This window comes from Motacilla alba, chromosome 4, assembly GCF_015832195.1.
Source record: "Motacilla alba alba isolate MOTALB_02 chromosome 4, Motacilla_alba_V1.0_pri, whole genome shotgun sequence".
In the NCBI taxonomy this organism is placed as follows: domain Eukaryota; kingdom Metazoa; phylum Chordata; class Aves; order Passeriformes; family Motacillidae; genus Motacilla; species Motacilla alba.
In genome coordinates, this window is record NC_052019.1 from 60,888,615 (window position 1) to 60,915,050 (window position 26,436).

Here is a 26,436-nt window from a genome sequence, read left to right on the forward strand (position 1 = left end):
GTCTTTGTGTTGTGTGTGTGCTGCCGTCTGCTTGAGCCAACAGGCCTGGCAGAGGCTGCTCTTCCTGCCTGTGAGTAGGTGATGCCCTGCTCTGAGCACTGTGCAGACAAGGAAGAAACCAAGCAAAATTATTGACACCAAAGACTACATTAAATCCCTGCCATAAAATTCCCTGCACTTGGATCCCCAAATATTTCTTAAAGAATTCCTAGGAAGAGGCTGGCATATACTGACTGATTTTGTAAATCCTGCATTAGAAATGGGGTTGTACATTGGAGAGCCTTCTGCTATATTTAGAATGAAACTCCATGCTCCCGCTGTCAGGATGGGAGCTTAATTACAGCATGCTGCAAACTTTGCTTTTGTGAAGGATATTTTTCTGCACTACTTGCTTCAGAAAGCACAGTTTTGCTGCTATTTTTATGATGCTTTTGCAACAGCAGCAGGAGTTTAAATGGGTTAGGTGAAACTTGAGAAGGATTCTCTGACAAAACCAGCAATAGATCTGTGTGGTTCCCAGCATGGAACTTCTCACCCGCTGAAATTAATCAATGTCAGGAGGAAGTTGTCACTGGTTGCTGTTGCTTTTTTTTTTTCCTTAATTTTTACTTTTTTTCCCCCTTGCTGCAACTTGCAATTCGCTTTTTTATTACACTGCAAATTATCTGCTCAGATTTTTAATATGGATCCATATTTGCTGCTTGTGAATAGGTAGCTGCTAGAGGATTGCAACACTGGTAAGTTTAGCAAGTTTTACATCCAAAAGCAATGAAAAAGTGCACATGATTTAGCCTCCCTGCCTTAAGAGGTAGCTGCTGTTTGCTTAAAAGAATTGCCCAGCTCTAAGGAATCGTTTGTCTTTATCATGAAATTGGGACGCATTTTGCAGAGGCCAGCATGCTTTGCTGCAGGGAGTAGTGTTGTGTGGTGTGAGGTGGTCAAGAACTTTTGGGGGTGGGTGTTGGACATGAACAGCAAAGGTTCTTAAGGCTGCAGAGAAAAATGTTTAGAAAATAGGAAACAAGGAAGGTTCAGGGAAAATGGGGACTGGCTGGTCTGTGTTTGTTTTTTCTTAAGGATTCTTTCCCTCATTCAGAGGAGCTGTTATCTGTCTCCTTGAGCTGTGTGTGCATACAAGGTAACTTGTGGCAGGAAAGAGTTTTACTTGAAGCAGCATAAAAAACTTGACCTCTCCCCAAACAGTGTTATGTTGAGGGATACATATTTCTTACTTGGTGAGCACAATTTGCATAGTCCTGCCTGTTGCTGAGGGTAAGGATTACAGCCTAAATTACATTGGCACCTTCCAGAAAGTTTTCAAATGCAAATGCAGGACTGAGTTCCCATTAGAGTTACTCCATGAAATCTGCATTGCTGTTGTTACCATTCTACTGCAGGAGAAGGTTTTGGTGTTTTGCACCAATCAGATGCTGGGGGAAGTAAAGCAGGGCCAAAGTATGCTGACCTGTCTGGTAAAACAAAGGAATTTGAAAGTTCATATTCAGTCTGCGCCTAGGAAAAGATTCCCCAAAGAAACTAAATACTTCAAAGGGAGCAGCATTTGCCCACCTTTTTAAAAAATTACTTTAACATTGATTATAACTGTCATAAAGTGGAAAAATCCCCATTTTTAAATGGTAGCAGAGTTTTCTAGAAAATATTTAATTTGACAACATGTTACACAAAAAAGTAAATAGGACATAACCTGTTGGAAAAAAACATTATTTTCACTTCCACAAATAGTAATGTAAATGTTAAATTTGCTTTTATTTCCCCTCCTTGGTTTTTAAAAGGAAAATAAAATAATTGGCCAGATGTCTTTGAGATTTGATGATAGATTACACAGTACAGAAGCTTGACACCTGCTAGAAAGTATTCTTTCTGCAAAAGCTTTTATAATGTAACTATATAAATTCATCTATCTAGGGTAAACTATTTTCTGTTCCCATGAGACTCTCACATGATGTAAGGATTCTACTGAGACTGCTTACCTGATGAGCAGAAAATGTATACAGGTGCCATTTGCAAAATCCCAAAAGAGAGTGACTCTAGTTGGAAATAATAATAATAATAAACATTTTTTAATTTAGCCAGAGCCAAAGGCATTCTCAAAGACATTCCAGCAACTTGCTAGAAAATTACTGCTACAATAATAAACAACCCCAAAGGCTGGGCATGGGTTAAATGATTCAGGAGGTGGTACTTTCCATGTGTGCTGTGTTTCTTGGCTTTAAGAGTATCATGGCTGCCCTCCTGTGAGAAGGGTGCTCATCTCCTATAGAAAGGATGAAAAGTTTCCTTACTTTTTGAAATACTGAAGGTCCCTCAGTTTCTAGAAACTCGTCTGAATAGAGCTGCTGAGTGTTGAACAAATAAACCCCACTTGTCCCTGCTTTCCCTGTGATGTGGGACTCTTGGCTCAAGCAATAGTTTACACTGTGAAGAAAAGAATTTGTTGATATGAATTTATTAATTATGGGCCATATTTTGACATTCCAGTTCTTTGCTTATCTATTCTAAGCATCATCTGTGAAAGTAGAATGAATATTTTGCCTAGAACAACTCTGTTCTGCTTGTGTTTCTTTAAACATAATCTAAGATGTTAAAATCCTTTGTCAGTGAGATCTAGGTGTTAGTCTTTCTTGCTGCAGTTAGGAATTGCATAACAATCCGATTCTTATAGACAAAAATAATAAACTAGTAAGGATTAACAGAATATTTGTCAAGAAAAAAGGAGACTGGTTGTCCTGTCTTTCTGTGGAATGTGTAGAGAAATCTCTTCCACATAGACCAAAGCTTTGGGAGAAGAAGGGATTGAAATTGTTGATGTAATGTAGCTTCATAGAATAAATGTTTTGACTAATACCTTCCCCAGGTCATTAAGTAAATGATAAAGCAGAGTTTCTTTGCTATTCTGTTCTATTTCCATGAAGGCACTTCCATGAATTTGACTGCTTTTTGCTGAGAAGTGCTGACTTACTGAAGCAGACTAGGCAAAGGGCTTCATACACAGAATATTTTTACCTCCTGTTGGTCTCTCTCCATCCCATCTCTTCTCTTTAAAGGTCCTGTAACAACTCTGCATCAGAGGTAGTTTTAAGTGAGGACACTGTGATAAATTTTTTTTATCTCCTTACTCCTAGTCGAGGTACCCGTATTGTCCTTTAAGGAGAGCTGTATTAATGCTGTTCATTTTCTCTTAAATGTATTGCTACTTCATTGCAAGGTTACTGCTGGCATCTCAGGGCTTGGTCTAGCAGGAATGGCCAAGAGGAAAATAGACACCTTGAGATTTTCCATTCTCCCCTGAGAAGTGCGGATGGGTGGAAAGGAGAAGCAGGGAAGCCCTGGAGAGAATGTTGTTCTGTCTGCTTGCTTCCTCCTATAAACAGTAGGTGCTGGAAACTTCAGTCAGGGGTGTAAGTCTTTCCATCTGAGACAAAAATTATGGCAGGTCTGGATTAAAAGTAGCTCTCTATCACCTTCTCTTCCCAGACCCTAATGCAGTGACAGCCAAGCTCTGGTTCCACAATACACCCATCAGGGACCTCTAGATGCAGAAAGGCCCAAAGGGTCAAGAGTCACCTGCTACTAAGTAAATTTATCAGACCCAAAGTTTGATTGGGTAAATTAGATCAGGCAAATATTTGTCTGTCCAGCCTATAAACATTATGGAGTGTATAGTGTATAATATATGATGGGGTAAGCCACCAATAGCTGGACAAAGGCCCAGCAAATGCCAGGACAGCCATGCAGGGTATTGCCTGCCCTGAGCTAGGGCATAGCCTCTTGGCAGAGCCCCAGACACACAAGAGCTGGTCCAGGTGGGGGCTGGCCATGGGAGCTAAATGAGGGAGAGAAGAAAAAAGACATTCTCCTTTCTCTCCCTTCTTAAAATCAGTGCTGGCTGATGTTCTTGTTGTTACGGACACATTTCAGGAATAAACACCAATAGGAGCTGGAGATGCAGAGATAACATCAGCACAGCCTTTGTGCTCTATAGGGTTTCCTTCCTGCCACTTATTCTTCTGAGGAGAATTTTCTGACTAAGACAATATTAGGCTGCTTTGTTACTGTCTCCCTTTTTGTCAGTCCACCAGGAGGAGATGCTTTGTAAGCTGGAATGAAGATAAAGTCCTGGAAGACAAAGTAATCAAAATGAGGCAGGGTGGAGGGGGGCAAAGTGCAGGAAAAGTGCAACTCAAGTATTCCCTAACTTTGTGGTGTTCACAGCTGGGTTGCAGCCGAAACAAGGGAGCTGGTTGCTAGTGGATCTGAGTCTTCAACACCGTGTGTTATTTGCAAAGCCTGCCAGCTTCCTGTCCTGAGGTCATTCTGCCCAGCAAGGAGCAGGAAGATAGAAGTTTCTGCAGATATCAGCTGCCAAAATCAAGCAGCCCCAAAGGCTGCTCACTTGGCCTACCCATGATGTCTGTTGCGGTTTTGATTTGCAGCTGTTACTCAGGTAGGGGATTTATATGAAGTGTGGATCATAATCCAGAATTATATTAATTACAAGATTATTTAAATTCTGGAAACTCTGGTTTGGAGTGATCACTTGTTCAACTTGCAAGAAAATAATCCCTCAACCCCTCAACTTTCATTGGAAGAGCTTCCAGGGAAGGCTTTGGACAGATTTATATTGTTTCTTTCACTCTGTGCAACACTGCCACTGACAGTTTCTGTGCTTTTTTCTCAAGGAGAAATGAAGGCCAAACAATGCAAATCTTGTCCCTTCCACAGGCAGAACTATCAGCCTGGCCACTAATACAGAAGTGCCAAGAGACACATTATATTTGCCTGGACATTTTTTTCCCTTTTCTTGAAGCTTTCTACAGGATTTCCTTGGCTGAAACAGATGCAAGGCAGAAGTACAGTGGAACATATGCAAACTGGCTAATTAACTGAGGGCTGAAATGTGTAGTAAACTTTCTCATACATTGCCATGCATCCACATCAGCACATATCCCTGTCACCTCAGGGAGAAGGGAAGCTGTTATAGGAAAGGAGGTATCTGATGATGTTTCCTATATAAGAACACTCTCACAGCATGTCCAAAGAAGTGTAAGTTGGAGTTTTGTGGGCCACTGTGGAGCTGGAGTGACTTGGAGGGGATTGGATATCTGTCCCAAAGCTGGGTGAGGTTTCCTGTAGGCATCAGTAGTAATTGTTTATGAATAGCATGGCCTCTGAAAAATTACTTTGAAATCTGAGTTTTAGGTTGACATCTGAATTTTGATCCCTAAGTTACCCTTGCCAGTTACTGGAATTGTCTTATTCTGATTTATTGATTTATTTGCTTTATTGTTACTGCTAATAACCATTCCTCTGATTATCAAAATATGCCATAGAGAAAAGAGAAAGTATACACTACTGGATGACCTTAAATCTACATTGTAGGATCTATAAATCTGGTGTCTCAGATTTATAGATCAAAGAAGGCAGTTGTTCCATTTAGTTGGCAGAAAAAGGCCTGGTGCCCTGATCAGCTACAATCCTTTTTATGAGTGCAAATCCTTTCAATCTGCTGGCAGTGCTCAAGACACCAGAAGCATACTGAAAATGGTAATTGGTTTGCCCTGCTGACATGGGCATCAAGAAAAACTACCTTGCAGGCCAGGTCCAGTCCTTATGGCAAAGGCTGGCCATGCCCAGTCCTGCACGTCACTGCAAGTGAAACACTTTGGCTCTGTCATGAACTTTATTTGGGGAAGTACCAGAATCCACTTTAGAAATTATTTCAGTGAGGCATTTTAAGGTGAACCTGACACTGTTTTCAGTTTGTTTTAAATGCTGTACTATGAGTTGCAGGAATCTGAGGAGATGGTTGAGATACAACACCATAGGTTCCAGTGTGAGACATGGCTAATGACGAAAAGTGGGGATATTTTCAGCTGGGTGAAACCAAACCAGCCTCCCTTGTCTGTCTGGAACACAAAGCCCATCAGTCCCTAGTGTGCTTTCCAAATTCTGCCCCATGGGCCACTCTCGGGAGGTCCTGCAAAGTGCCTTCCAATAGCATCTAATTTGCTTCCATTCTTCAGGCTTCTTAAAGAGCCCAGCCAAAATCACATGTAGTCAGCAGTTCCTGATGTAAGTTTATTAATGCTTGGGCATATCATAACATTCTTATCAGGTACCTTTAGTGAAGTACAACTGATGACTTGCCATTTTTGTGCACTGTTATGTGGCTGATTTTTGTGTGGTTAGTGACAGTGAATGCCAGTCTAATGCTGCTTATTTTAAGGCAGTGACTACTGATGTGAACTGGCAGGAACAAAAAAATTTCCAGAAATACCTTTCAGTTTTGGGGTACCTGTTCAAAGGTACTTATGTGCAAAAGTCTCATGTTCAGAAATCTGATTTTTCAAAACCTGGCTCCTCTATTTGTGTAGCTGAGAGACGCTTACTATTTGAACTGTTCTGGAAATGAATGTGTAGGTTGTTGCTTTTGGTGTTTTGGGGGTTTTTTTCTCTCTTGTTTCTGTAACTGACAACCAGAAATTCCACTTCCCAGGCCAGTAAGTATATCTTCTGTAGTGGAGCTTGTACTTACCCTGCTCAGGACCTAGAAACCAAGATTGGAAGTGACAACCCCCATTCCTTACACTTCACACCTCCATTTTCTCTTGCTGCCTTTCCACTTCACAGAAGCGGAGCTCACCCAATCTTGCTTGTAACTGGGTGCTTCCCTTGGAGGCCTGGGACTGTAAACAAAGCATTTAGTTTACCTGTGGTGGTTTGGATCTTTAATGATGAAACCTACCTCCAGATTCTCCCTGCAGGAAATGAAGCAGGAAATGGAATCTTCTCAATTTCCTTTACCTCAGCGTCACCCTTTGCATCTTCTGATGAGATGATACTATGGTTGAGGAGCACTTAGTGGATTTTTTTCTTTCCCCTAGGTTTTTCTCCTGACAAATGTAGTTTCTGTCAATCCTTCCATTTATTTCCCTTGAAAGTGTGAATTATAAGAATGTTCAGGTTTTTTATCTAAACAGGTTACAGACATTGGATATAAAGCAATTCATTACACTTTTCTTCCACAGTATTGGTTAATAGGAAACTACTCCATTATGTAAACCTAGGTTCTAGGTTCCTGGAAAAAGCTATTTTACTCTGAGGAATGATCAACTTAAACTGTAAATGTATAACTATGCTGTCATGGTGCCTTTTATTAAAAGGGGATAGGAAGGAGGAAATTCTTGTTGCTTTAAACTTTATTGTGTTCTTTGTGCATTTCCTGGAGTCATATCTCAAAGAAGGAAACCAGTCAGACCCTTCAGAGGGCACCTATTTCAAATCAAATAGTGAAATATATTTTAAACAAGTAACAAGTATGTAATGTATGCCTTCAAGTAACTGAATCTTTCAAAATTGGTAGTAATTTCATTCTGAAATTAAAATCTCCTTGGGGATTCATCTTCAGTGACCCTATCTACACATCTGTTTTGCCACTTGTGCTAGTGTGTGTCAGAGAGCATGTGTTCTGTGGTCCAGGGCCAGCTCAGTGCCCAAGGAGATTCTAGGCTGAAGGGAACAAGCAAAAACTGGAAGTCACTGAAATGAGATGGGAGCTGAGGAGAGGCAGACCTTGAACAAAGTGAAGGGACCACTGGGTCCCTTCCTTGAGTCCCAAGATATCTCCTCAGTGGCTCATGAGAAGACAATGGGTGGCAGATCCTCTAGTTGCAGTGCTAGAGCTAAGAGAATGGAAATAACCTCCAGCACGCCTTGTGTTATTTGACAGGCTAGTCTCTTCTTTCATGGTATAGCTCCCTGTGCATCTCAAAGCTGGGGAACTGAAGATTATCAACTCACCAGCACAGTGGGGTGTCAGGAGGCAGGAAAGAAGTTGAGGAGTTGAAGGATAAGCAGAATACCAGGATTCAAAAGGAGACAGCAAACAGCCTCATGCCACGTTGCAGTGGGATGACACACATGCATAGGTGATTGTGAGATTGCACAGCCCTTCTCTGACTGGAGCAAATGCTGATATTACTTGTCGGATGCTGTGGCTAGACCTTCCCTCAGGACTACATCTGCAACTTCCTCTCACTGCTGAATGTAAGCAAGTGGGAAATCTACCTTTCTTGTCAGTCAGAGCTTCCCAGTAACAGTAGAAGGACAACTGGCAGGATTCTTGGCAGTTTTGCGGCTGCCCATAGGGTACTGATTATCCTTAATGAGTCTTATTGATTTCACGGTGCAGCTTCTTGGGAACAGCAGAAGCCTGTCTGAAGACTCAGAAACACAAGCACATCATGGTCATGTTTGAGAAGTTATCTGTGCAATCACATGGGCTGGGGTTTTTGTCCTTGTTATGTTGTTTTGTTCAAATTAAAGGCTAGATTCTGCAGCAGTTGATGATTTTAAGAGCCACATCCTTCCCTAGTCTCATCAGGAAATCATTCCACTTACCACTGGTGAGTAGGTGAGTGGGTTTCTCAAGCTCTCACATAAACTGTATTCTCAGCTTCAAGAGAGTGAAGGAATTATATATAATGCGACAATAGCCTCTTGGGGATCTCTGGGGGAGATACTTTCAAGACAGCCTGGTTTTTGTTTTGGTATTGGTTAGGCTCTGGCTGCTGCATTGATCCACCCAGGACAATGGTGCTCTTTGCCCTGTCTTCTTAGTAACAATCTCTGTTCTAAGGTGTGGAAATGAAATCTCTAAATTCCAAGCCCTAACTGAAGAGCAGTGTGTGGAAGGATTCTCCCTTTACCTAGACATTATGTCTCCAGCTCATCCTCCTCCCTGTCCCAGCTCTGGCAAGGAATACCAGCAAAAACAAGTGCTGTTTGTTTGTTTGTGTTTTGCTGTAAAACTGAAAATAAGAAAGTTACTGTGCTTTTTTTTTTTTTAAATAAACAAAACAAATATTTCCCAATATTGGTTTAAAGCTCCTCATTTCTGTCAAAACACCCATCAGGCAGTCACTCTCTAACTAGCTGTACTCAGGCTGCCTGTAGCATCCTGTTGCTTGCCCTGAGTTTGGGGTCTGCAGGGGGGTTGCGGCTCGAAGACTAATTCTAGAGCAGGAAAGGTGAGATTTTGGGATTAACTCCATCCTGCTCGCAAAAGTTTTCTTGAATTGTAAGAAAATAAATAAAGATGTAGTCTCCCCTGCAGATAACCCTTTCCAAAGCTAGACAATGCTTCTTTTCCCAGTCCTCCTTGCTGCAGTGTGAAGAATGGCAGTTTCTCCCTGGCAGTGGGAGTGATGGCAGTGGGATGATATTCATCCTTCAGTAATCACCTAATTGGCACAACCCTTTACTTTTCAGCCTGCACTTCTTAGCATCACACCGGATTTTTTGACCTGTGAAAACTTTGCTTTGAAGGGACAGCTTGATCCTTAAGCCCATTAGCCAGAAGCCAGCCCTAGTGGGACATTGGTCAGGAACTCTGGGCATGGGCTGGTGCCAGTTGTGTCTTGCTGGTTGTGCCCTTCTACAGGGCAAACTTGGCCCACAGTATTGGGGACTAGCTCTGAGGAGGACAGCTTTGAGGTTCACCCTCAAAGATTTTTCTCCTGATTCCCAGCTGTACACACAATCCCTTCCCTGCAGCATGGAAGGAAGAGGAAAGTTTCAGCCCCACACAGCCTTGGAGCTGTGGAACATAGCTAGGGGCAGGACGCCAAGTTTTCTGGCTTGCTGGCCTCATCTGGTGTGGCAAATCCCCTTTTCCTAGGTTCCTGAGGGCAGCTGTGGCCACAAAAAAAGCTTGGAAAACTTTCCATATCATTTGCAAAGCCACTGTCAGAGTGAAGTCATCTTACAAAGTCTGCTTAAAATTAAAGAAAAAAATAAAAAGTATAAAAGGAAAACTTTCCTTGCTACCTCCTCTCCTTATCTTTCACTTAAAAGTAAAGGAAGTAGAACACTTTAAAGCAGCTTTGTTTCTGTGTATTAAATGAACTGTAATGCATCTTCTTTTTCTCTTGACTTTCTGCCCTTAGCCAGGTAAAGAGCAGGTCCATTGAAATATTGACTATCATTAGTCCGAGATTTGGATTTTTTTCATCTCTCAATGAGGCACAGACCTTTTTTTGGTTACCATCAGCCCTCTATCATAGCTGCTCCTGTGCAACACTTCTGCTTTGATATGACAATGACTTTGTACGGAGGAAAGGACCTTTACCAGAGGAAGAATTGTTTCAAGAATCGATGAAGGGTGAAAAAAATTGGCAGCATATAATTTAAAATTAAAAAAAAAAAAAAGAAAGAAAAAAGGTGGGGGCAGGGAGGAAAGAGAGCACAACTGGTTAGGTGGATGAAGAGGGAAGGAGCTCTGTGGGGGTAGGAGAGCATTGCTACAGGCCCTCTTAACAATGTGCAGTTGCTCTTCCCAGCTTGCCCATTGACTTCCTCCTGCCCTCCACAGGCCTGGCTGCAGTGAAACCTTATGTCTTCCCAGTGATGCTGAACTGAAATCAGATTTTGCTTTTAGTTGTTCAATCAAATTTTCCTTCCTTGAGCTAGGAAGGCACGCTTGGGACTTTATAGTAATTGCCTCCCCACGCTGAACTGCTGATACCTTTATTGGATTGGCATAGGGTTTCAGAGGGCTGTGTTTAACATGCAGTGAGCCGCAGCAATGCAAACAGCTCCAGTGTTTAAACAAGCTTCCATTAGTCCAGGAAACAAGACAGTGCCAGCCCATTTGGTGCTCTTTAGAGCTGGCAGCTTAAGGGGAAGGGTGCAGCAGGGGTATGCCAGGAGGTGGGGGGGGGGCAGGATGGGGGAGTCACAATTGCAGCGTCAGGAAAACAAGCAAAACATCTCTGTAGGTTTGTGAGAAATGAGCTGCGGAGGGGGGGGAACAGTTGGAACTGGGGACATGTGCAAAGCTCATTACTATCTCATTATGTTCGAATTGCAGTCTCCCAGAAGTTTGGCATTAATGTGCGATGTGCTGGAGGAAGGGGCTACAGGAGAGCAGCAGGGATATTTTAAGCAAGGTTGTTTTGGTTTTTTTGCTTTCCTTTTTCCTTTACATTGAAGAAGCAGAAAAAAATAGCGAGTGCCAGCAAACCATGATGTTTTGTGCATCAGCCCAATACAGTGCACTTCATCAAACAAGAACAGTGCTCAGTTGGGCTTATCATAGCACTCACTAGCATCTTTCAGTATTTCAAATAAACCTCCTTTATTTTCAGCACTGTTAAAATAAATTGTAAACTTTGGCTCAGTGTGAAACCGCCAACTTTCAGCATCTCAGCCCAGGATTAATTCCCCCCACCCCCACCTGGAAGGATTAGGGAGTCCAGGAGGTACTTAGACATTTTTTCCCCTCCCATAAGTTTGTAGGTAGAATGATGTCCAAAATACTTTTTCTCATTCTCCTATGGAAATAGCTTTTGTTTTATCCTTAACTGGAGCACTGCAGTCATTAGCTTATCAGCTGATAAGCTGCAGTCATTAGCTTATCAACTGACATCAGTGCCTGTACTTGCTTCTGCAGGATCACATAACATTTTTCTGATAAGATCTTGTCTGCCATGTTACTGGGAAAAGATCCATTAGTTTTAGAGCCAGTTATTCCTTGACTTTCTGTACCTGAGCATATAAATCCTCTTAAAAAATAAAAGGCAGCTCTCAACAATGGCTTATCCAAAGAAGAACCGTCAAAGACTTTATGTAGTGGGAGCACCCTGCTGTGCTCCCAGTTGCTGAATTGCCTGATTTATCTCTGTAAACTTTCATTGGGAAGATTGGAGTCATGAGAGGGACAGAGAATGTGCTTCTTTTGTACTCTGCAGCACCGTGCTTTCATAAAGTGTTTTACCAGCATGTCCTAGGAAAACCTATGGGTTTTGCTTTCCTACAGACATCTACTCATTCTGCAATTGCACACAAAAACCATTTTAATAGTGGTGTATTGGAGGAGACGTTTATAGCCAAACTGTAGGAAAATCATTCTTCTTCAAATCCTTTTAAGCTACAAGAGCAAAACAACAGTTAAATTAGTCCTGACTCTTACAAAATGCTTGCAAGCCCCTAGATCTTGGTTCAGACTGCGTATTATGTTTGAACTTTATTGCCCAGCTATTTGTTATGTATTTATTCTTCCTAGTAAACTTTCTTTTTCTTTTAAGAAACAATATTGGAGCCCTCCAGTGGCCAAACTAATCATTCTGAGGAGTGGAGTTCAAGTTCTGACGATGAGGTTGATTTTTTTTCCTTCCCTATTAAAAATTTAATTTGGTGATCTTTTTATATTCAGAATTTATGTGGAGTTAATTTGAGTCACAGCATCATGTGTGAAAAGTAAAGAAACCTAGGAAAAAGAAAAAATAGTCTCTTTGCCTTTCTAAGATCTCCATATTTTTATTCTTCTATATTTTCAAAAAATTAAGGAGTTAATTGTTTAATTAAATTCTATTAGATTTCATTTTCAGAGAGGATCCCATTATACATACAAGGCAGAGAAAATGCGTTTTGAGTATCATGACAATTCACGTTTCCTTAAGTGACTTTTATCAGTTCTGTGACTTTTTATCTGTGATGTGACTGCTCTGTTCTCCAGCAAAACTTAATTTTTCAACAAGACATCATCATTTGTTTCAGGGGCCTCAGCATATTGAAGATTTTGGCCTCAAGGCTCTCAGTCATCTGTGGCTTTCACTTTCCGTGTGAAATAGATAGTCTGTATATATGAAAAAATAGCTTTTAATTACATTGTATGCACTGGATATTAGTGAGAGGAGTTCTCTTTAGAAAGGATGTTGAGTTCCTAACACCTAAAATTGCTTACTTATGCCTCCTCATGTTTGATACAGTAGTTATCACAGTCCCTCCTTCTTCCAAATTGTAATAACAGTCTTTCAAAATCCAAAATCAGATAGGTAGGTTTTGGTTGTGTTGGAGCTGAAGGTTTTGGGTGGAGGTAGGGGATGAACAGGGGAAGAGAAGAAAGTATGGTCAATTGGTTATCTTCTGATTGGATGACCACAATCTGGCATTTGAGCATTCAGTCCATGCTCAAAAAGCAGTAAAGCAAGGGATTATGAAGGTTGTTATTTTGCACCAGTTTATTTAGGGGCTACTGGAAATGAGTTTCTACCACATTGCATTGTATAGCTGCTGCTTTGTAAAATCATATATTATCATCAAAATGCTTCATAACAGAACATTGAAAGTCTCGTAGAGGGAGGGTTCTGTTTGTTTTATTTCAGTAAATCTTTTAAATAGCATTTCTTCTGCAGACACTTGGGTATTGGAACAGTTTTACTGGGTCATCTCAAATGGAAATTTAGCCCAGTGTCCTCTCAGTAAGCAAGTAGAGTGTAATAAAGAGAGCAGGCACACAGTCAGCCTTCCCTGGCACATCTTCCAGCTCTCTCAGGTCTAAGAACCTCTTGCTGAGCCCATCTGTACACAGTTTGCTTTTGTAGCCCCCTGCATATGTGAAGAAGGTTTCTTCTTGTTCCTGAAGAGTGGGGTGAAATCAGGAAAGCCAAGAAAACAGCTGTAGCAGAAGCTTCTTGTTTGCACTGCATATGGGGGGGCACGTTATGCAAATGCCTCTCATCGGCAGTAGACAGAATTCCTGGAGCAACCCTAGGCTTTGTCTCCTTGCATGCTTTTCATGTGAGTTTGAAAATTGCTGGAGGAGATGAATGCCCTGCTCCAATTCACCTTTTGAGGAAACTGCTAATGAGATCAGTTTTCCTTGTGGCTTTATTCAAGACCGTAAACACCAGCAGAGCTGGGAAAAAAGCAGCTGGAAAGGTGGGGAGAAGTTGTTTGAAGATTATGAGCATGTAGCAGGCAAGCAGAGGCCCCGTAGCTGTCACAAGGAAGGTTCATGTCCTAAGGCTACATTGCCTTCTGTGGCCACAAAACATGAGGCTGCAGAAGGCTCACACTCTGAGGCTGTAAGATCTGAACTGGAACAGGAGAGGGGAAAAGATGGGACTGTGCAAGGGGGGAGCAAATGTTTCCCACCTGCCTGATGCACATTTCATACCCAGCTCCCTGCAGCCTCACATCACTGCACAGATATACGATGGCACCTTGCCACTCGATTGTCGAAGCCTCCTCTGATCACTGCTGCCATCCTTGTGAGAGTTCCAGGGCTCCAGCAGAGCACTGGGAAAACAGAGGAGGCAGGGACCAGTTGTAGCTCTTAAGACAGCAGCACAAGAGCAGTTTTATTCCCGGGGAGACTTCTGCATGTGCACCTTTACTAGGAGAGTGTGGAGCCAGGAATGCCAGAGCACACAGGCTGTCTGCAGCTCTGCTGTGCTGGGACCAAGAGGAGAATCTCTGCAGTTCTGTGGTTTAGTCTGAATCCTTGTGGTCTGGACCTCTGCTCCACAGCAGCTTTCTGGGGAGACAGGACTCCCAAGAAGGGTGCTGTGCCCTTCTGTGTTCTCCCACAGCTTGTTAGGGAGCCTTTCACCTGGGGCCCACTTTGTAGTTGTCTGTTTGGTAGCATTTCCATGCCCTGTACAGAGAAAACCTTGCTCGGTAGGTTATGCTGCTGTAGAGAGATATTGGGAACACTCAATGGGAAAAATACCTGCTTTAGTTCCAGGCACTACAGTCCTTTCTCATTAGCAGGGAGAGAAGAAGGCTGCCACTACTTTACTGATGAGTCAGGAAAATCCTCTACGTTTACAGCATTGAATGTTTCTAATATGATTATTGCAGGTCTGGATTTGGAGCTTGGCAATATCAGAAAGCTTTTGGGTTTTGGGGAAAAAAGGAAAGAAAACAGTAGTGACTTATGTCCCCAGGTACAATGAAATCATGATCCCCTGCAAATGCTACAGCTGTCAGGACTCAACACTATTCCAGGTTGTTCTTGGCCTCATATCATCCACCTGGCATTGAAAAAAAGTCAGTCTCAGGCAGCTGTGCCTTTTAAAGCTGGGCCCTTACTGTAATTCTGAAATATGCTAATTGCCAGGCTTTTATTTTCATTTGACTGTTTTGAAAAGCTTAGAAGAAAGGAGGAAAAATAAAGGAGTTTTGGAAATAGCCCTAGGAAAAACCTCAACCTGCTGCCCATGTAATTTCATTTAAAAACAAATTTTGTGCTATGTGAAACTTTGTTGCACAGTAGATTTGCACACAATCCTATATGTCCGATGTCTATGTGATTTTATATAATTTCTTAGCATGTTTGTTCATTGTTACAATTGTTTCTAAGGTTATTATAACTGTCATTAAAGAAGGAGGAAGTGGGTGCTTACCCCAAAGCTTGTCTATGGTTCTCTGTGTTTCTAATTAAAAATACTTTTTTTTTCCCCCTCACTACAGACTTTGCTTAGACCATCATGGTTGTAACACTATTTACTGTTTATCTGGGATTTAAACTGAAGCTCCTCCTGCTAGCTCTCCCCTTCTTCTTGCCTCTCTTAAATAACCCAGAAGTGATCGAACGTGGAAGTTAGTTACTGAGCAAGAACCTGGATCTGCACAACCTTCTTTTCCTTGGCAAAGCAAGAAAGTTGCAAAGAGTAAATGCAGTATCAGTATTATAGGCCAAACGATGAATATTTCAAGCTTATTTTCTTAGAGTTTAGTGAAACAAAACTGAAGTCTCTGGAAATGAAACTGGGGGGAAGACCCAAACCACGCAGACAGAAATCTTTATTAAACACAGATGTCAAGAGCAGTGGCATGTAATTAGTGCCCTAATTGTGACTGGGCAAATAATGGTGGCTTGGGGAGGGTCTAGATGGAGGCGTCTGACTCTGGATGTGTCCTTTTCTGCTAGTTACCAAGGCCCCCTTTAAGATCAGTGAAAAGAAAAAGATACTTTCTGGAGCATGATTTATCTCGTTCCATCTTGGCCTAGTATAGGGGGTATGAATTGCATTCTTAAGACTGGACTGACTTGACCTGTTTTTGCCTGCACCTTTCTTATGGTGCCTACAAGGATTCCCAGATTCTGTGTCCCATTCATAGCTCCCTGTACAGACCCCTTGTTTTTCCTGAATAAGAAAAAAGGGAGACATAAAAGCACATTGATTTGACAAGATATAAGGTATTTTGTATTCCCATTGGCTGGGGACAGGATTTTGGAGATTTGAGTCCATTTCTAACCCTGCCGCTGACTTAAGATACGGCTTTAGGCAGCTTCGTGCTCTGTTTTCTGAAGTGAAATTTAGAGGTTTTATGTATGTTTGCATCTGAATGATAACATTTCAGTCATAAATTATGGGGGGAGGAGGGGTTGACACAAAATTAAGTTTGTTTTTCTTTTTAGATTCATCTCACCTGTGTTTTTCTCTGAGACCAAAATCCATATAATTCTGGTAGTAGACCAAGGGTACTGTGTCTTCAGACTAACAAATTAACAGCACTGAGTACTAGGTGGCTTATCATTCCTACAATAGGAGAAAAAGGAGAGAAGGAGAAGTCCTTTAAAAACAAAAATAAGATTAGTGGAAGTCCATGGTATGAATTCACACTGGCTTATCATGCATTTCTACGGCTTATCTAACAGTAAACGATGATGTCTAGTGCTTCAGACCTTCAAGGGGTTTAGGACAGATCTATAGTGTTCTCTGTGACTTGGTCTTTACCTACATCAACAAGTGCTTTATTGTCTTTTGCTTATTTAGCACTGTTAAGGGCACAAACTTTCAGTAGTGAATGGGACTTGAAGTCTAAATTTAATTTTAATTAGCTGCTAATATATGCTTAGTATGCATAGATTGCTGAGATTAAAACCCACCTGAGTGGGCAGTGACTACATGTGCATGTGTGCACTTGTGTGGAAAAACCACGGAATTTTTTTCTGACAGCAAAAGGAAAAGAATAAGAACAAAACCTGTGTTGTGTACACTGGGAATGTACAGACATCTATAGCATTATGAGTTGCAATTCCTTCCCTTGGAGGGCTGTTTTCAAAATACACAAATAGATAAAAGTGTCTGGTTGTAATGTGGTGCATGACCACAACTAACTGAGAATGTAACCTGTTTGGCAGAACACTGCCCGCCTTTCTCCTGGTAATCTTTTTGGTTTGTGTAGAGAGATCTCAAAGCCTTACACACCTGTGGGATTTGGGAATCCTTCTGCCATTGCTGCCATGAGTTCAGCACTACACTGTATGTATATTCAGAGTAGGATGGGAGAGAGGATGAGGTTTATCTTGGGATGGAGACAGCTGCTGTGGATGAAATAAAGAAGGTAAGACCTGAGCAAAGGTCTTGGTCTGATGTTGTCATTCATTGCATATACCATTCTTTGTATTTTTGGCTGCTTAGTATACTCAAGGTGAATCATGTGTTAAATATTGTCCTGAATCAGGGCCTTCATTTGCTTAAAATCATTTTCATCAGTAGACTTAAATGGTACATTTGCAGTTCACACCACACAGCAGGTCCAGTCTTGTGTGTCTGTGACTCTGGTAATTGCTGGGAGCTGGGAGACCAGATGTGCTTTTCTATTAGTTGTGCTGTGTGCCTTTGTGAGACCTGAGGCCAGCTTGATGTGAAGGTACTGAAGCCACTAAGAGCTAAAGTTTGTATGGTTTACTCGGCATATTTAGGGCCACTCTGTTGTTCAGTGCTGTCTGTTCTTCAGCCCATGGCAAATAGCTCCCAAACTGTGCTGAGAATAATTCAGAACTTGTCCGGGGCATCTGGGCATCCTATACAGATCCTGCTTCTCTGCTTTTTTTTTTTTTTTTTTTCCCCAGTATTGGCTATGACTTGTATTGAAATCAAAAAATGAATGCAAAGAGGAGTTGTTCCATCAGACATAGTGTCTATCTCTGAAGAAATGGCCTTATAAATGCACCCCTTGTGAACTTAATGGGATTCACCCTGAGTGTGTTCAAGGCCAGGCTGGATGGGGTTCTAAACAAGGTGGTCTGGGGTGTTATCCCTGCTCATGGCAGGGGTGTTGGAACAGGATGCTCTTTAGGGTTCCTTCCAACCCAGACCTTTCTGTGGTTCTGTGACCCGGGGGCTTTAGCACCCCTCAGGATTGAGCCATGGGTTTTGTCCAGGAGCTTTTCAGAACTGCTGCTGCCTGTGTTCTTTGAAAGAGATATGCAAAGTCAAGACCATCAACCGGTTCCTGAATTGCTCTTCTTTCCTAGAGATAGATCAAGCTGATTGTGCTGATCAGGGAATTGTTTTGACTGAAGAAAAAAGCTGTCTCTGACATCTTTTCTATTTTGGGATTTTCAGTTATTTGATTTTTTTTTTTTAAATGGTCAGTAGCTTAGCATAAATTTATTTCCAAACTCATCTGCCCCATGTTGGATTTTTTTTCCCTTTCCCCAAAAGACATATCTCGTTACTATGCAAACAATTAAAATGTAGAAAAAAATACGAGAATTAATTACCATGCAAAGCATTCATTTCCCTCTCCTTCTCCCATGCTTGGGTCTCCTTTGGAATTCTTACTGTATCATTAATTGTTCAATCTGTACTTAGATAACCTGCACTCCTTTAAAGGTATTTGTCCTTGCAGAGAAATCTTCAGCCGACCTATGTCCTCGGCCAAGCTGCCTATTCAGGGAACAGATGGGGAAAAGGAGGCTAAATTTACCATTTTGTTTGCAGAATAGTATGACTGATTCACAAGATTTTTCTTTTAATGTGTTGGTTGTGGAAATCTGTTGATTTGATACTTAAATTATTTTCAAGTGAAAGCTTCATTTATGGTGTTACCTCAAGAGGGTGACTAAAATGTGTGGGCTTGAACAGGTACAGTGTATAGACCATGTGGCTCTCATTTCCTTCCTTTTCCAATTGTATGAAACACTTTGCTTCAGAAAGCATGAACTTGAACTTAGTCATGTGGAAGAATCCCTGAAATTACTTAGCCCACACTGATTTGAGGAACTGGAAGGTGCTGCTTCATGCACCTATGGAATAAGTTGCCATGAGGTGATGTGTGTTGGGAGTTAACACCAGTGATGTGAATGGAAGACAACTGTGCCATTTCTGATTTCGGCCTTCTGTCAGGTTCCCATCTGTCTTCTAGAGATCATGCACTAGACAGGCTTTGGTAGTAAAAGAGATCCAGTAGAAGCTCACAGTCCATGGAAATCTGTGGTGTCATCAGATTACTGTCGTGCCTTCACTGTCTCTTCTGGCTCTTTCTTCGGAGTTTCTCTGAGAATAGTCTGGAGTAATATATTATGTATGTAGATTGTGCCATGGCAGTATTTTGCAAGCAGCTGGAAGATAATTTGCTTGCCCTAAGCATAGGAAGGGCTTTTCCCTTACATCAGTTGGACAAGGTTTTAGTCTGTCAGTTCTGAAGTCAGGAACAGAGCTCACACGCTACTGGTGCCTTAATAGCAAGTAAAGCAGAGGCTGTGTCACAGACCTGCTCCTCCTTTGCAGAGGACTGGAATGCTTTCATGTGCCACATACCCCTTTTCGAGGCAGGCAGGATGCCATCAGCATACTTCACTAGCCTGCTACGACTTGTGCTCATCCAAGGATGAACTGGGACAAGATTTTTCCCAGGAAACTATTCCTAGTGTCACATGCACAGTTTAAAGAGCTACTGAGTAGCTATGGTGCATGGGCAACAGCACTAGGTGTGTTGTTTTGCTGCTCCTTGATTTAAAACACAAGAGGTTCCTGTATTTCTTTTCAGTCATGATTTGCAGTTCTTTGGGAGGCACAACTTTAATAATCTCCAGTGTCTGCTTTTTATCATTACCCTCTCTTCTGTTCAGATGCAAAGCAGATTGGAAAGGGTGGAGACTTATCAGAACAATCCCAGACAAGTCAATTGGAGGCTGCCTGACTAAATTCTCATAGGACACCCTGAAAATGCAGCTCATGCCATCTGCAAGGACAATTTCAGAGAGAGCAGATCTCAGCTGCTGGGTGTGAGAGGCAAGAATAGGTACTGCCAGCTCAGTAGTTCAGCTTATAAGCTCTTAGCACCTTCCTAAGACTTTTGCACAAATGGAGCAGTGCTGGCACTGCAATGAGGTTACTGCTTTGCCAGTGTTTACCCCATTGGGACAAAGCAGGATTAAATGAGATAGATCTGAAGAGGAGTAAACCATGTGGATCATACACTTGGGCAGGAAGGCTCTTTGACAGCGATAACAGTATTCCATCCATGAAACAGTTTATGTTCTAAAGTTCAGTTAAACTTGCTGTGCAATGTCTTTTCTCTCAGCTTTTCTCAAGCTGCTTTAGCACACAACAGCATCCTTACCTGACTGGCTGAGAGCAGGTGGAGTAACAGCATTTACCTGGTTTGACTTGACTTCCTCGATGCTGTTGCTATTTTGCCCTCATGCAGTGCCTTTTTTTGTTACCCTTCTTCCCTGTTCTCTGCTTGATCTCCCAGTGTGATCCAGTTCCTGCTGGTGGCTGTGGCCCTGAGAGCTGGCAGGCAGCTCTAGCAAGGGGCCTGTGCTGCCAGCTTTGCATCCAGAAGTCACCATGGCTCTTAGTGTCACTCTTCAGAGAGCAACCCTTTCTGTCTGATTAGCTAAAATGTGAGGAAGTGGATTGTTTTCCTCTCTGCTAACTCTTGCAGGTTTACCCAGTGCCTTGATCATAATTTTGCTATTACTGGGAGGTATTTTGTTCTTCTGGTGACTGATGGCAAAAACAAGGGTGATGACAAGAGACCCCAGCAGTCCTTTGCAGGGTAAGGAGCAGAAGATTGACACCCCCTTCCTGAGGCCTATTGCTCTATGAGCCTGCAGAGTTGAATAGGCAAGGTTGGCAGGATGAGATTTTACCAACTTCAGACAGATTTCACAACATAAATTTCCTGTATATTTGAAACATTGCCCTGTCCAACAAGAGCTGGGCAGCCAGGCCTAGAATGGAGAAACACAGCATTTGCTTTAAATTAGCAATTGCTTTAAATTAGCAATTGTGCTCCAAAATCAAGTCGCTACATCAGGCTTCATCCAGTGACTTAGCAGGCATCAATGCCATGCTTTCAGCAGCATGAAGAAATTAAGATATTAGGGGAGTGGTTGGATGCATGAAATACTTTCATTTGTGGGAAGTGGTGATCTGTAACTCACCTTCGTATTGCTTGGCTGCTTGGCTGAGTTCAGCTCCAACAGAGGTTTCTGAAAGGCTGTCCCCTGCTCCCCACCACCTCTGCAGGACACTGCAAGTGTCATTGGGAAGCTATTATGGAGTTGGTGTACTTAAAACACTGGTGATAAGATGTGGCTGTACCTCAGGCAGTGGCACTCGGGCAACATTGCCTTTTGAATGGCAGTGCCAGAGCTGATACAGCAAGGAGGTGCGTGCAAAAAATCCTTTCAAATGTTGAAGCTGAATTTCTGGCATGCAAATGGGAATGTTGATTATTCCTTACTGATCTTAGATGCTGTCATGTCAAATCCACTTGCTTAGTGTCACTTCATAGCCACCTCTGGGACACTTCCTGAATTGTTGATAGGAATTAAGCACAGCACAAGAAGTTAAGTAGCAAACTTTACTCAGTCTTTAGGGTGCAGGCTGGAGACTGCTGAACCGGGGTGGTATTTGGCAGAGCTCGTGGTAACTACTCTCTGTTGGAGGTAAGAAGTATCAAGACCTTTCTATAGAAGCTCTGGGAGAAGAAGGGAGAAGAAAGGGGGAGCAAACTCAGGAACAGACACACTGGTGGGAGAGAGAGTAGAAACCCTAGAGGAAGGCCCAAGACTTCATTTCATGGAAAGGAACTTTAATTCATTTCATGGAAGGTCATGATGGCTGGTGGGCCAGACTGATTCAACAAGAAGAACTGAAAAGATCCATTTTTAACAGAAAGAGTCACAGAAGAGCATGTGGAGAAGATAATAACCCTTGTTTTTTTTGTAAACAAGCATATCCTCTGAGTAAGATGGACTTTGGGCTTTGGCTAGTTTCTCTGCTTTCCCCCAGGGAGCAAAGATAACTCCAGAGCAGGGGACATTCCAGCAGAGCTGGGGAGCCAAGTGGACCAAACTTCTCAGAATTGTTGCCCTTGTCTTGTATTGAAGTGGCTGGAGCTGCCCTAGGGAGAAGAAAGTCAGTGGCTCCGTGTAGCTGGTACACAAAAACATCTACAAAAGTGACATCAGCCTCGTTTTCTGGGGGCTCACAGAGGAGAAGTGGACCTGTGTTAGACCCTGTGAACAGCTTCTACTGGCATAGAGAGAATTTAGCCTCTCGGCTATCCCACCTCCCTCTGGTTTTTGTGCTGTTTTTTTTTAAGGAGCAATGAAAGGATATTCTGCTGCCACAGCCTCAGTCACTCCTGGTGCACGACTGGAACAGCCGCCCACCAAAGGCAGCTCCAGGGTGGAGGATGGGCTGCCGAGTGGCTCGGCTGTTGCTATAACAACAGTACCTCTGCCTCGTTTCTTTTGAAAAATGAATTGCTGCTGGTGAGATGAAGCGGAGCAGCTTCTCCTCACAGATGAAAGCCCTGCCGACAGCCTCCACACACTCTTGTTTTTCTGTTGGGTCTGTCACGGTACGTCCAAGCAGCCCTGCTGAGGATTTCAGGATGGGTTGGATTCAGCTGTTCGGGTCGGTGTGTGTTTGTGCGCACAGACTCTGTCCCCCTGCCTCTCCTCCAATTGAAAGTCATTTAAAAAGTCAACCTGCCAAAATTTGACCTTTTCTCACTCTACAACTGGAGTTTATTCAAAGACATATAAAGAATCGGGAGTCCTGCTTCACCCTCTTGTGCTTTGGGGTAGAAAACTGCAGTGAAATGAAGATTCACAGCAAAATATTTTGTGTAAATAAAGCTAAAAATTTATGAAGCTGAAAGGGGGTTGTTTTATTTCAATATTTTCCTTTGATTTTGACATTTTTTCCTTTTATTTTTATTCTATGTGTCAACAATCTTCTGTTCCTAGACATAAATCTCTCAGCTCCTGCTAATATCTTCACAATGCATGCGGTAAAACATGCACAAACTGTGTAAAAAGAAGAGGGAGGGTACTTTAAAAGGTACTATTTTACTTCAGGGGTTGTGTTGATAGAGGGAAGGGGAAGTGCTGGGGTTTTAGTCTAAGACACTCTGGAATCCTGGTAGTGGTAAACTGTTTGCCACTATATGCTCAGTGTAGGATATCCAAGCCATTCAAGAGTTACTATGGTGGTTGGGGATGAAATCAAGATATGAAAAGGAAAGTTTTCATTAAAATAATTTGATAAGAGTATTTCGTACTTCTGTGTTGTACCTAAAAAAAAAAAAAAACCAAAAAAACAAAGGAGATGCATTTATTGTTATGGCTCCCAGCTCCCCCAGAATGCTGGCTTCAAGGGGCTTCCCCACCTGCCAAGGTTGTACCCACCTTTCATGTTAAGTCTCTGTCTACCTACAGTTTTTCAATGAGCAAAGAAAGAAGATAAAAATATTAGTGCCTGTTAGCCTCCCCAAATCCTAAAGTTTCTGAAGGAGAGCTGTGTGGATGAACTTAGAATAGGTTTAATTGAATTTATTTTTGCAATGAGGCACAAACTTCAGTATGTTTCATATTTCATAGAAAATAGTTTTCATGTCAAGCTGCTTTTTGTTGTAATGCATAATGAACATGATTATGAATATTTATATACTGGGCCTGCTTTTACTTTCACTAAAGTCACTGTCTATTTGTACAGGGAGACATCCAAGTTCCAGCACGTGATGAAACTTTAGGAAATGATATTTTTAGGGCTGGTTATTTGCCACTAGATAGTTTTGATTCTTTTGGTAAACATTCATGTACAAATAAGGTGATAGATTCAGGATAAAATGGTAAATGTTTTAAAACCTGAAAGTGTGAAACCATGTAAAAGCATATCACTTGCACCAATATTTTTGTAAATTATTCATTCAAACTTGCAAAACATATGGAGTCAGTTCACTTGTATTCCTCAGGAGATAATCACTCTCACTAGTCCCTGCTTTGTCATTAAGACAAAATTTTTTCCCATCTTTTCCTCATAGAACTTCATTTCATGATGAGAAGCCTGCCAACACGTCCTGTTCTTACTTTAGCCCAGCATTGGTCAGTATAACCTTGGGGTAAAGGGCCATGACACATTTTGAACATTTCTTCAAATCCTGGTTTTGCCTGTGCATTCTCATTGAGCTTGGTCTTGAGTCACTTGCTGTTTGGGGAATATTTTTCTGATGTGGCAATAGTGACTTTGCAGTGTGATGGCTTAGGAGTTGAACTGGGTGATTTCAGCTGTAAATTGTGTGGGTCGCCCATTAGGGACAATATTTAAATATGCTATTTTTATATTTACATAAATATGCTATTTTAACACATTATATTAACTGACCACCTGCATTTGAGGCCAGCTTGTGCTCTTTGTTTTCTTGCCCTGGAGCTGTGCTGTTGTACTTGTGAAGCGGCACCATTACCACATCTGTACCATCCTTTCCTGTCTCCAGGGTCTGATCCAGGGTTATATAAAGATCAGTAGAACAAGCTCAGCTGTAGGGATCTGCAGCACAGCAGATACGTGACTCAAAAAGCATCAGGGAGCTGTAATGCCACACACCAATGTTCAGCTTAACACGGGTTTTTAGGGGAGGGAGGCAGCAGCGGTGAGAGCCATACCGTAAGTCCCCTTGTGGAATCTGATTTTCATCCTTCACACTAGTCCTGGATTTCCTTTCCACATGGCTGCTAACTGGCACGGATTGAAGCAATTACCACCTCTGGGCAAGCATCTCTTGCTAGCCGAGCTTTGCTTCCATGGCACAGAGAGATGAGAAGGTGTGGACAGAAGGCAATACTCTCCTGCAGGGCTCTGTTCTCTGCAGCCTGGTGGGTTCCTGCAGACTGTGGCTGCTAAACTTGACTATGCTAGGTTTTAATCCAGAGAGAGTGGCACAGTGTGCATTCCCAAGAGCTGCTGCATTTGGGAAGGGAGTGGGACCGGAGTGACAGGGACTTGATAGGGAGGCCTAAAATGTGCCCACAGTCGTCTTGATCCCCGCATTCCTGCAGGCTAGTTCCACATCACAGCCTGCAACACAGGGAGAGGAACTTCTTGGTGCAAACAACTGGCTGTGCCTGTTCCCTCATCTCCAGAAACTGGGGAGGGAAGAGAATCAGAATATGGACAGCTGCTACAGAACTGCATAGGCATAAATTCACAGAATTTAGGAAGGGTTGGAAGGGACCTTAAAAATCATCTAATTCCAACCCTCTTGCCATGGGCAGGGACACCTTCCACAAGACCAGGCTGCTCAGAACCTCATTCAGCCTGGCCTTGAACTCTTCCAGGGATGGGACATCCACAGCTTCTCTGGGCAACCTGTGCCAACACCTCACCATCCTCACAGGGAAGAATTTCTTACTAATATCTAATCTAAAGCCACCCTCTGTCAGTTTGAATCCATTACCCCTTGTCCTATCACTTGCAGAATGTCCTTCCCCCGCTCTCTTGTAGGCCCTTTGGGTACTGGAAGGTGCTATAAAGGTCTGCCCAGAACTTTCTCATCTCCAAGATGAATATCCTGAACTCTCCAAATTCAGGATTTTATGCCCAGACTCCAGAGAAGGAGACCAGCCATGTGGCAGAGGCTGTGGTTTCAGAACAGCTGGTCTATGTGGCACCACAGAAGCCACAAGGTGGAGGAATTTCCGCCTGCGGGAGGCTTGGCACACACTGGCTTTGTGCAAGGTGAAACAGGCAGCAAAGTCTTGGTCACTTATGCCAACAGTGACCCACTGGGGACTCTTATTCACATTTTAACTGTTTTCCCATATTAAAAAGATGTTCTGCTCCAGTGAAAATTAAGGAGTTGATGGTCTGCTTAGACTCATAGTGTTGCCTTTCTGCTTGGTTCTCTGCAGAAGAGCAGCCTCACAGTTGCTTGGCGTCCCATGCATGCTCAACTGTGACTGCAGCAATGCCTGTGCCAGCCACATCCCTCTGCGTTGTGTGCTGAAGGAGGCTAGGCTGGCCTGAGGAGCAGGAGAAGGGCACAGCCTTTCCAGAACCACTCCCTCCAAAACCTGGGCAAGATACTATGGATTTGCTTGCCCGTCTTACACATGGGATGAAAGGGGACACAGTCCTCTGGGATGGGAGAAATAAATGGGATCTGGATTATGAGAAGAAAGAAGGTTGAGGACCTCTAGGTTAGGGAAGGGGTGGGAGTTGCATATCTGGGACTTTCCTGCCAGTAAGAATACTTTAAAAACTGATAAAATCTTTCAGTATTTTGTCTTCTATTGTTCTAGTATCAAGGATGCAAGTGTGTCCTGAAGGCATTTGTTAGAGCTGTGACCTCTTTGCTTCCTCCCCTCCCCACTATTGTTTTTTGCCTTAGCTGAAGAGAGATGCTTTTTTTAGCCTCGTACATAAGTAAAGGACTCAGCTTGGGTGTGAGTGGGGAGGACTGCTGCTTGCTACAGTTCTTTGCTATGCTTCTATAACCTGACTTAAAACTGATGTTAATACACTATTTTTTTTATAAAATTCTTATATTCCAATTTATTTGCTTTTCTGTAGACTTGTCTTGCTATTA

General features: G+C 42.5%; 1 protein-coding gene across 3 annotated transcripts in view; it reads left to right on the forward strand.

Moving 5' to 3' along the window:
* Positions 1–26,436, forward strand: part of MAML3 (mastermind like transcriptional coactivator 3) — a 247,631-nt gene that overhangs the window by 132,663 nt on the left and 88,532 nt on the right. The window lies entirely within an intron of this gene.